Source organism: Manis javanica, chromosome 12 (genome assembly GCF_040802235.1).
Source record: "Manis javanica isolate MJ-LG chromosome 12, MJ_LKY, whole genome shotgun sequence".
NCBI classification, from domain to species: Eukaryota; Metazoa; Chordata; class Mammalia; order Pholidota; family Manidae; genus Manis; species Manis javanica.
Window position 1 is genome coordinate 29,895,926 of NC_133167.1, and position 11,437 is coordinate 29,907,362.

General features: G+C 43.2%; 1 long non-coding RNA gene across 1 annotated transcript; it reads left to right on the forward strand.

Moving 5' to 3' along the window:
* Positions 1 to 1,115: 1,115 nt before the first annotated feature.
* Positions 1,116 to 4,993, forward strand: LOC140844753 (uncharacterized). The gene is made up of 3 exons (XR_012123243.1): positions 1,116 to 1,246; positions 2,538 to 2,691; positions 4,321 to 4,993. It is a non-coding gene; the product is annotated as an uncharacterized lncRNA (long non-coding RNA).
* Positions 4,994 to 11,437: the final 6,444 nt, after the last annotated feature.

The window sequence follows — 11,437 nt, forward strand, 5'->3', positions numbered from 1 at the left end:
GGGGCCCCAAATTTAGTACTCTTCCTTTCTAAGCGTGGAAAAAATTCAGTATCAATCCATTCCATGAATCACTTTAAAACGAGTGTGTGCAAGATGAACGCAAATATATTTTCACCATATGTTAATAACATGAAATCAAGCACATGGATTCTTGTGTATTCTTCCTTAACAGGCAATGAATAACCATTTTGACTTGAAAGGCAAGAATTGTCATTTAAGTATCTAGAACTGACTCCATGGCTAAACTGGTTCCACTTCCTTATTTTTCCCTTTCAAAAATATTTAGGGATGTGAAGAAGGTCATCCAGAACCTAACGGATGGCACATTTTAATGGAATACCTTCGCTTGTTTTAAATTTCTTAATCAAATGTGGATGAGGACCTGAGGTATATTGGAAGGAATCAAGAATTCTGGTCCCAACACAAAATGGTAAAGAGGAGGCATAGCCACATTCCCTGTGTTGTAGAACTGTAAGAACTGACGAAGGCTGACAAAAGGATTTCAAAGAAGAGAAAGAGAAAAAAATCTTTATCTGAGAAATGTACCCTTAAAAACACAATTTAACCTTTCTGCCAAAAAACAAACTGCACAGTCCAAATAGTTGTCAGAATCTCAAAAACAGAGTTGTAAGACTCACTGGGACATGACCCTGGACGCTGTGATAAATGTTACTCTTGTGGGCCAAGCATGGGCTGTGTTTGTCGGGTTTTAAGTACTCTGAGGAGCAAACAGAAGCTAAGGAGATAGACGACTCTCAAAGTCTTGGTGAGGTGGGGGAATGGTTCATGATTCCGAAGATCATTTTCCTAAACATACTTGTTTAGAAGGATCCAGACAGTAAGAGAAAACTTTTTAAGTATTTCCTTTCCAACAAAATCCATTGTAGATTTTTTTTTTTTGCCTTTTCTTCTGGGAGTCATCCAAACCCTCTGTCATTCAACTGGTGTTGAGCAATAATTATTATTTCACTTAAATACACACCAAAAGATATGATGTTGGTTAGTCAAAGTAGGAGACACAGACATGCCCTGGAAACAAAAACCCTGTTAGAGCTTCAAAAGGAACATCCATGGGCCATGGGGAACTCTGTTGCTAGGGAGACAGTTACCAGGCACGGGCGCTCTCGTGGCAGCCTCCCTCCCCACCCATCGCTTGTTGGATGCCCTTTGGATGGATGTCATGAATGAAGGGTTTTCAAATATTTAATTTTTCCTGTGTGTCTTGGAAAGAAGGGACCAGGCTTGTGTAAGTGCATTTCAAAGGCAAAATTAGGAGAGGACTGAGAGGTGGGAGAACATGTCCAGAGAGCCATGCTGCAAATGAGACGTGAGTGAAGCTGGGGGATCGTGGGCCATGAGGTGGGCCCAGCTTCAGCACACCCTAGTGATCCCTTAACTAGTTCTTGAATCAGTAGCAAGGATGACCCTGAGGACAAAGAAGCCAGTATGATATGACTCCTACTAACCCTATTTTATGGAGGGCTGACCATGTGCCAGCTACTCCACCAGCTCTTTGCACACTCCATCCTATTAATTTCCACACTTACCCCCTGTAAGACCTGATCATCGCCACTCACCAGGCAAGGATGCTGAGCATCAGGAAGGTTCCAGAACTTGTTAAATGTTGATGCCCTTTATTTTGAGGGGGTTGGATTTCGAACTCTTGTCTGCCTCAGGTATCTTTTCCTAGGTTCTCTCCTAGGACTTGAAATCACTAAGATTTAATAGCAACAGTTTACAAAACACCAGCTTTGTTTAATGAAACATTTTTGGGTGGAGTGTGCATGTGTAAGTGTTCACTGTAATTGAGAACATGGATTTTACCTGTAGTGGAACTTAGAACCTGGATGGGAAAAATACACAGATGCAAAAATAAGAAAACATTTTTTTGTCTGAAAAAATGAGTTAAGAAATACTGTGGGTAGGTGCTGAGGGGAAAGCTTCCCCGCTCAAACAGTGGAGATGGAGTCTGGTTGGATTTCAGGTAGTTTGAGACAAAATCTTTCCGGGTCTGGGGTTGGAAAGCAGATATAATCAAAGGGATGACTGAGTTGACTTCCGGTAAGTGAGAGTAACTGAGTAAAGTCTGGCTCTCTGCATTGTCCTAGGAAGTGGGCAGACCTCAGTGAGGTAATAAAAGGGGCCATTTTATGAAAGAAGTGAGGGGTGATTCAGAACGGGGACTGAACTGGGTCTTTGCCAGAGTGAGTGCGTGCGTGTGTGTGTGTGTGTGTGTGTGTGTGTGTGTGCAGTGTCATAGCCTGCGATTGGCAATAAAGAAGTGGCAGAATGTAAGGTGAGAAAGAGGGAAAAGCAATTAATAATCAGTTGAACTTCCCTCACTATTTTGCCCAGAACCAGTTCAAATTTATACATAATACACACATTCTTTGTGAAATTTTCTGCCTTTAACTAAGAAAAGAAAACAAAAACTGTAGCATGTTTGCATTCTGTTAATAATTCATGAAAAAAAAATGTCCCCCATAGTCATTTTGGTGTATCACAAATGTACATATGTATATTTCCTCCCCCACAAGCTCCAGGGGAAGGCAAAGGTCATGCAGAGTGACCCAAGCCCTTCCTCCTCGGCCTGCAGGCACAAACAGGGCTGCAGGGACTGAGGAGGCCATGGGCTGCAGCTGCAGTGGGTGGACATGGAAGCACCAGGCCAGGAGGCCCCACTAGAAAAAGGTGAGGCCGTGAATTATTTTTATAGCCTGGAAATGACATATCTCATTCATTCAGTGAGTTATTTACCCTCTGGATTGAGTTCATGGACCTATGAGTCATACAAACATGCCTATTTCTTTATCTTTGGGGACAGGAGAGGGTGGAAGGTTAGGCCATTAGAGGAGAGGAGGGGGAAGGGAGGGGAGGGCTGACAAATGCTTCAAGGCCTTGCTGAGCAGGTCTGGGTCATAGTAGGGCCCATCATGTCTTGCAAGATTCTATCCCATGTAAGGGTTTAAAAGTTAGGTCTGTTTCCTCTCTGGTATGTAAACTTGCCAGCCAGTTGCTAAATCCTGGATGTGGCACATTCCAAAAGGAAAAAGATTTCCTCTTCTGCAAAGATTTGACCATTCTTTCACCAGAGGAATAGGTGTATGTGTGTGTGAAGAGAGAGATGAAGAGGAAAAGACAGTTGACTGACAATGAAATTACTTTTGTTCTTGTATCCAAATTGCACCAAATTGCACAAGTAATTTACTGGCCGCCATGCAATGCCTGCCTCATTGATACCTATCTACGGGCCTATCTTACTGTATAAAACTACCATCTAGGGGGGAAAGGTAATAGCTTACATGCAAATACTTCCTTGCTCTGTTTTGGTATCTTAGTAAAAAATCAAACCTCTCTGCCTTCAGTCCCATTTAAATAAAAACATCCCTACCTCCAACCAGTAGAATATATTTCCCCAGTTGATTGATGCTTTTCCATTTATTTTATAATGTATTTTTTCCTCAGCAAGGCATTGTTCTCCAGAATGTCAAGGAGGAAATATTTCCTAAGTCAGGTGCTATGATTGGCTGGTTGGGCCTAATCAGAGAGTGAGTTGGGGAGAGGGAAAAAGCAGTGATTTGTCACCCTGGTGATCCAGTTCTGGATAAAGAGGGGCTTTGTAACGCCAGCCGGCCTCATCTCTAAGCCACAATCAAATTATCTTCCCTGTCTCCCCCACTCTCCTCGTCCATCTCCGTCTGTTCCTCTCGCTCACACACACACACAGACACCCTACCTCTTCAGATCTATCACTAACAGAGCAGTTATTAAACAAAATCTCAGCCCAGGGAATTAATAATGCCAAGGATTCATTTCTTTATCAAATGCTGTGCCCAGAAGGAAGAGCACTTTGTGTTTGCAGAGCCTGAAGATGAAGCACATTTATCACCTGAGGGGAGGGGATGGGCTTGTGATTCCTGATGCTTCTCACATGAGTAGCACGAGGGACTGAGAGAGAGATCAGGTCTCCAGGAGTGTGCAAACACACAGAGGTTACACATCTATTTTTTGGAGGGTCCATGGTCCCATGAAGGTAAAGAGGTGTTTTGGGGTGGTGGAGATGTAGATTGAGGGTGAGGGTGGTGACCAGCCAAGCCACGGACTGAAGCGAAATTCCCTGGATGGGTCATCAGTGGGCGTTTGAACCTGAGAAGCTAGTTCTGCCGCCTTTGCAGTCTGGCAGCGAAGGGCACAGTGGGTGTGGGAAGGTCTAAGGGGGCAGGGAGGAACAGAGCCACACGTGTGCTCTGTAGGATGTTCGACCACATTACGCGCTGTGTGATTCTTCCAGCTCACCTGCACTTGCACTCTCTCTGGCAGTAGCCGTCGCCAGCAGCGGGCAATCGCACACAAAGGATATGAAGTTTGGGCAGGAAATAGCCTCTCTTTGTTCCTCTTGACCTTATTGACTGGGGCGCTTGTGACTTGTCACTCCCCTTGATAGAGGATGAAAAAGAAGTCAAGAGGCTCATGCAAGAACTGAAATCAAGGCATCTCGGTAAGAAATGCAGGGCAGCCTGCCCCATGGTTATCAGCATTACCGACTTAAATTGTCAATTTGAGCAAAGCCATGATCATCATCACAGACAGAGAGTGTCTTCATCTAGTGTCTGCATTTCCTATTCTGAATTTCTGATTATCGTATGGAATGTGCTACCCTGGAAGTTTTCTTCCCGGGGGCTGTGTGCAATTACAAATCAGAGCCACTTGTTCACTGCTGCTCCCATTACCATCATGTTGAACGTCTGTAGGTGGCACTCAGGTTGATGTCTGAGAAGTTGTGCAGCCCGGAAGTGCAGGGGAGTTCATGTCTATGGGGTTACTCTTAACGAAGCGGGTGATGGGAGCCTGCAGATAAATGCTCTAGTCTCCATTCTCTGAGAGATATTTCTAGGTGGCATTTTTATACTTCTCAGAAATCCCAGCCAAATGGAGCCCCTGTTGCCAGTGGTAGCAACCGTGGTAACACACATTTATATTGGCTTTTCCATCTTCCCTGTCTTGTTCTCCCTGCTCCCTTCTTACTACTTCTGTGATTATTTGCCAAATAAACTACCTCCACCCAACTTCTTGTCTTGTGTCCTACTTTTCAGGGAAAACCAACTCAGACAACAGCTATTGGGCAAACTGTTTTTCAGAGCGTGCACACATTGGTGAGCCCTTCCCCAAAGCCTCCTTTCTCAGACCTAAGACCCAAGCTGGCAGAGAGGTCGTTGCCTCACCACCTCAGTCATGGCATGGGGAGTAGGAGGTGGTACAGTTGCCAGCCCACATCAAGGGGCTTGTGAGAGTCTGCAAATGCCTCCTCAAGCATAATACTAGGGCAGCTAAATTAGGAATGTTTTGTTAACCCTCCACGTCCAGACTGACATCACAAAACAGGAAAAAATTTGTTTAATCATGAATTCATGAAGTTATTACTGCAAATTTATCATATGCTCAGGAATTGTGCTAGAGTCTAAAGGTACAATACGGTGAGCAAAACAGACAGTTCTTGCCTAATGGATCTTAGTATCTTATGGGAAAGACACGTATTTATCAAATAAGCACGCATATAGATTTATAACCATAATCTGTGATAACTGAAGGAAGCCAGAACAGAGGTCTGATCTCCACTGGTAGATCTAGGAAGGCTTTTCTGGAGAAGGGATATGTCTGAAAATAAGGAAGAGTTAGGAACTGTGGGTGTTGGGGAGAAAGAGCTGCCCGAGGGAGGAGTCTCATGAAGCCCCCAAAACCAGAGGGGGTGGAGGGATCATATATGAAAAGCAGAATAAGAGGGGTTGACAGTAGTGGTTGGGGCTAAAGGCATTCAGGGGCCAGATTATGCAAGAATGTTTTTTATCCAAAGAGTAATAGGAATCAACTGAAGGTTGAGTTTCAAAACTATTTTTAAAATTATATCAGGGGTAAATGAATATCTAATTTTTAGAACATCCAAGTAATATATATAAAGGAAAGGTTTGGATTCCCCAATCCAATTATTTTCACAAATGTTACCTGCTACGTCAAAAGAAACTGAAATTGGTGATAGAGCAAATGTGTGGTTTGATTCTAAGTGTCAATGCTTTGCATTTAAAAAATCAGAAGACTTACATTAAGTCCCAGTACTAATTCAGAGAGGGCTGAAGGGGTATTTTTGGCCACTAGTAAATAAAGTTTATTTGAAAATATTGTTCAGTTCATCTTTATCTTTTCCCTTAAACACTAATTTTATTTGTTTTATAATGCATATTTAAAAATTAAAAATATACATATATTGGGGGTGCTTACTGAATCTTTTTTACTTATGGGATCTCTGAATAACAATCTTAGAGACCACTGTGACAGTGGTTAAAAGCATCACTTCTGATATTGGTTTGCTTAGGTTAAATCTTGGACTTACCACGGACAAGTTGGGTATTCTGGGCGATTTACTCATTCTCCCTGTACCTTACCTCTTAAACAGGGAGATAATAGTACTTCCTTCAAGGGTTATTTGAGTATTGGATTAAATAAAACCTGCAATGTACTTAGAATAGTGCCCAGCACACAATAAAGGTTAACAATGACTCTTAATGTTATCATTGTGTTCTGCTTGTATCTAACCACCTTGTCGAACTTTCTTTTTAGTTCTAACTAGTTGTAAGTAGATTCACTGTCAACAATCATTTACTGGCAAATCATGAAAATTCCAATATATATTCCTTAATTCTTTGTTTTGTTTTCCTGGCATTACCTTTCACACTGAAACAGTAGCAGGGGGAGCAGGCAACCTGCTACCACTATTTTACTATTAAGTATGATGCTTACTATAGATGAGTACATTTTTTAATCCAAATAAGGAAGGTTACTTCTATTCTTAGGTAGCTAAAACATGTTCTTTTATATTGTGGAGGGAAGGTATCAGCACTCAATAACTGAAACAAAAAGCTGAATTCATTACTTAAGTAAGCAAGAGCAGACTGGTTAGCCATAATCTCTCTGAGCAAAGCAGTGTGATGACCTCAGATGGAGTTTGGGGTCAGGGATTGTTGGGGGATTATGTTGGTGACATAGGCAATAGTTTGTTGACATCAAAGTTAAAAGTGTGTTTCAGGAAGCAAGACTTGTTGACTGGCTAGGTTTCAGAACTGTCACTGGAAGGACTCCACTATTAATTGGTTGACCCTCAAGCATATGGGACTGTCATTGACTGCTTGGCAATCAGATATAAGTTCAGTAAAGTGGGTGGCTATTGATCAATGAAACTGTGGTGAGTTGTCATTGATTGATCAAACAGCAGGTAGGACATGATATCTGGAAAATAAGGAAACAAAAATAGATGGTCACTCTGGCAGGCAGTTGTCTTTACAGATGTATAGATAAACATGCAAGGTAGCATGTGGGGAGACTCCTGGTCCTAGGATGTGAATTGGGGTTGAAACTCTGGGAAGCAGAGAGTACATGCCATCTGCAGAATATGACAAAAACAATACGTGGTTGTCCTGGTTGACCTGGCTATCCATTGTCTTTAAGGATATACAGTCAACAGTAATAAAACATAGCAGAAGGGAAACAAAAGGAGGTACTATTTAGATATCTAACTGGGTGAGAACACTGAGAAGAAAAGTTTTTTTCTTTTCAGAAATTCAGGTGCCAAAATTTGGGACAGGGGAGGTTATCAGGATGGAAGCAGGGGTCAAGCTCTAGAAGGTCTGGGATACCAGACGGGGTGTCAGGCCAGGAACTAGGCCTAAGCTCACAGACACACATCTAGTTAGCAGGAGGGAGCCAGCATATGATCTCAGAGGGATGCAGAAATGACTTATTAGGGCAAAGACCCAAGGACGGACCAGACCCGAAGCAAGAGGGACTTGATGCCGCATTCCCAGTGTGTTAAAACCAGAGTTCTGGGGGGGTAAGGATGAGCCTTTCAGTTCAGACAGGTGGTTCAATCAGCATTAGGGAGAACAGAATTCTCACAAAGTTCATATTTGCACAGGTATGGAGAGAATTAAAGGACAATTAAAGAATGTTGAGGCACCCAGAGACTGGAGGTGAAGGGGCAAGGAGAGGAAATTGTGGTCAAGAACTAAGTAAGAGCTGGTGCCTAAGAGGAGGGATTTCCTGGTGTGTATTTTTAGTTCTGGAGGGACACAGCTACTCTGCAAGATTGAACCCTAAAGCTGAGAGGGAGGAAGGGAAGAACTACCCTGACTTTGCCCTCACCCACCTCTGCTCTCTACTGAGGCTTCTCTGACACAGAAGCTGATTGACAAGGAGCCTGGGAAATGCCATCCACAAGGGGCCAGTCTGCAGGGGCACCAGGCAGGACAGACAACAGTGGACAATGAATGGGGGGAGGTAGTTAACAGAAATCACTGCACTCCCTGGGTGGCAAGGAGGGGTCCAGGGATGTCAAGTCAGTAACCTTTTTGAAATGCTTTTTGGGATTGAGGCACACGGCATAGGCTACCAATGAAAAATGCATTGGCTCCTGGTTCAGATGTACATTTGTGCTGGGCAGGGAGGGTAGCCTTCTGGAAGCTTCTGTAGCACGGAAAAATGATGGGGCGTCAATATCACAATGGAGTCTCCGTATTTTTGTCACTGCGTCAAATTATGATACTTGGGGGAAGGAAGAAAGGGAGCAAGCTGGCATGTGGTGTTATATAGATTCTGAAGCAGAGAACCCAGCATGTGAATCAAATGGAGCCCCATCAGGAGACAGAGCACATGTGGGCGTTTGGCCCTTTGTGCACAACCAGCTGAGTCTCTGCCTCCGACGCTAGCCAGCGCTTTGTGAGTTAATGGTGTGTGACGTAGAAAAGGAGCTGTGAAGGGAGCAAATCTCTCTTTAAAGTGAACATTTTATAGAAATCCCATTTTCTCTGGGGCTCAAAGCCAGACCGACTTAGTGGATTAAGTGCTGAGGTTTCACTGTGGGGATGGATTTCAGGTCAACACCAGCCTACAAATCTCTGTGAGGGGTGGCAGAGAACTAAAACGAATCTAACTGGTGATATCTAGAATACTACCTCAGGACATCCATTGGCTGCTCCCCAGAGGCTGAATTAGCCTGGGGGGCGGTAAAGAACAGAGAAGGGGAAGTGCTATCAGGACGATGCTCAGGGTCACTGCAACGCCCGCTGAATTCTTAACCTGGGGCAACTGCCTGTTGCCAACTTGGAGGAGGGCAGCCTTAATTGCTTTGTGCCATTCAAATGCATTTTTTGTCAGTTTCAAAAACTTACATGATAATTTGTCACTGCAGGATGATTTTTCCCTCCAAGTCACCTCAAATGAGGCAAAAAAGCAGGCATTCCTTGCCCTCGCCACACCAGTTTCAAGCACCCACAGCCTCTGTCACAGCCAGCTGCCACGGTCCATATGGACACACGTTGGCACTTTCTGCATGAGGGTATATTATGGATAGTGCCTGGGGTGTGTTGGAGTCAGTGGGACTCAAGTTAGGACTGCACGATAGGCCTGGCAGGACTAACACGGCATCCTGGCATGAGGGATTGGACATGTCCTTTGTTCCACTCTCTCACCTCTTAGTGAAGCTCTTCCTGGGTCTGACAATGGAGAAATGGTATCAGGAACTACAATCCTCCTATTACTAGTTCAAAGGCGTAATGAAAGCTTTTGAGCTATCTCTTTAATTAATAGTGCTCCTATTTTATGTCTGGGATCTATAACACTCCCAACCTCACAGGTATAGATATTAGAGAAAAGTCTCCAGATTCATTTTGTCTGATGTGGTCGGAGTCAGAGTTGGGATTGTGGAGGTCTTTTTAAGTTTTATGGGTGTTTGTGGTTGAGATACTGAGCATTTGAGGTTTTTTCCTACACCTCCTCCTTTGGAGCCTAGAAGCTCCATGTATATGAGCTCTCTGTTTTTTATATTTTTATAAAACGGAATGCTCTCTGTTCTTCATTCTGTTATTCAATTTTGCTGTGCCTAAACTTGAATAAAATGTCTCATATTCTTTCATTCAAGTAGTGAAAGCTGGTGAGAATTGTTTGATGTTCTATCAGGGCTTAGAAAAAACATTTTTCCAACAGGGTCTGGATTTCCATCTCTTTTAGATATTATTATTCCCACAATGGTATGCTTATTTATTCTATCACAAGTACTTCTTGAGTGCCGGGCTAGAGTTGAAGCAGGAAGACCAATTCAGAGGTTATTTCATTAGTCCAAGGAAAAGATAATAGTGTCTTGGACTAGGATGGTGACAGTGGAGACTAGGATGGTGACAGTGGAGACAGAGAAGAGAGTACACATTTAATATGTATTTTGGAGGTAGAACTGACAGGATGAGCTGTATGCCAAGACACTGGGCTTGGCCCTCAGGTTACCGTGGTAAATAATACAATGAGATTCCTGCTCCCATTGAGGTTATATTGCCATGAGGAAGAATGACAGTAACTAACTACATACATTAAAATATATATATATATAAGGATTGTAATCATCTCTAGGAAAGAAATAACCAGAGCGATGTAATAGAGAGTGGTTGGAGGAAAGTAGGTGGCTACTTAAATTGGGTAGTCATGGAGTGGTCTCTCACGAGGAGACTTGAAGGCTGAGAAGGAGCCAGTGAAACAAGGGCCTGGGAAGCGCCATCAGGCATATGGGAGAGACTGCATGATGGTCGCAGGGCAGAATGCGGTTGGCACGTCTCAGGAACTGTCAGAAGGCTGGACTGCCTGCAGGTATCAGTGATGGGAGAGTGAGTGATCTTAGCAGAGTTGCCAAGTTCATGCCGAGCCTGAGTACGGTGCTTAGATTTTACTATAAATGAAATGAGAAGCCAGTGAAGAATATGACATAGGGGAGAAGTAAGATATGATTTTGGTTTAAAAAGATTACTCTGGCCAATCTGTTAAATATAGACTTTAGGTAGACTGGTGTTGAAGCAGGGAGACCAACTGAGAAGGGCTGGCAGTGGTCAAAGTGATAGAAAATGGGGTTTGGACTAAGGTGGTGACAATGAAGACAGGGAAGAGAGGATGTATTCCCAATATATTTTGAAGGTAAGTGGCAGACCTTTGTGACTTATTAGATATTGTTGGGGGATGGGCAGAGAAAAAGGGAAATGTTCCTGATTTACATAATTGGATGGAGAGTGCTGATATGTAATAAAATGAAGACAGGCTTGGATCAGAAGTTAAAATATATCTTCTCGCCCACTTTTCTTGTTCTATCTTCTAATACCTTACTTACTTACTCAGCGATGGGCCTTTGGAAAGAATACTTACCAAACTGACACTTAGGAGACAATGGATTAGTATCAGTGGCTGCCGATAAGCTGTGGTATGACCTCAACTCATTCATAATGCCTCAGTTTCCCTATTGCTTCTGTGGATCTCAGTAGACCTACTATTCCCTAAAGTAGATTGGTTTATTCTACATGGGCCTCAGATTTTTTCTCACTTCCGATACCACCTCTAGGGCATGAAATCCAGAGGA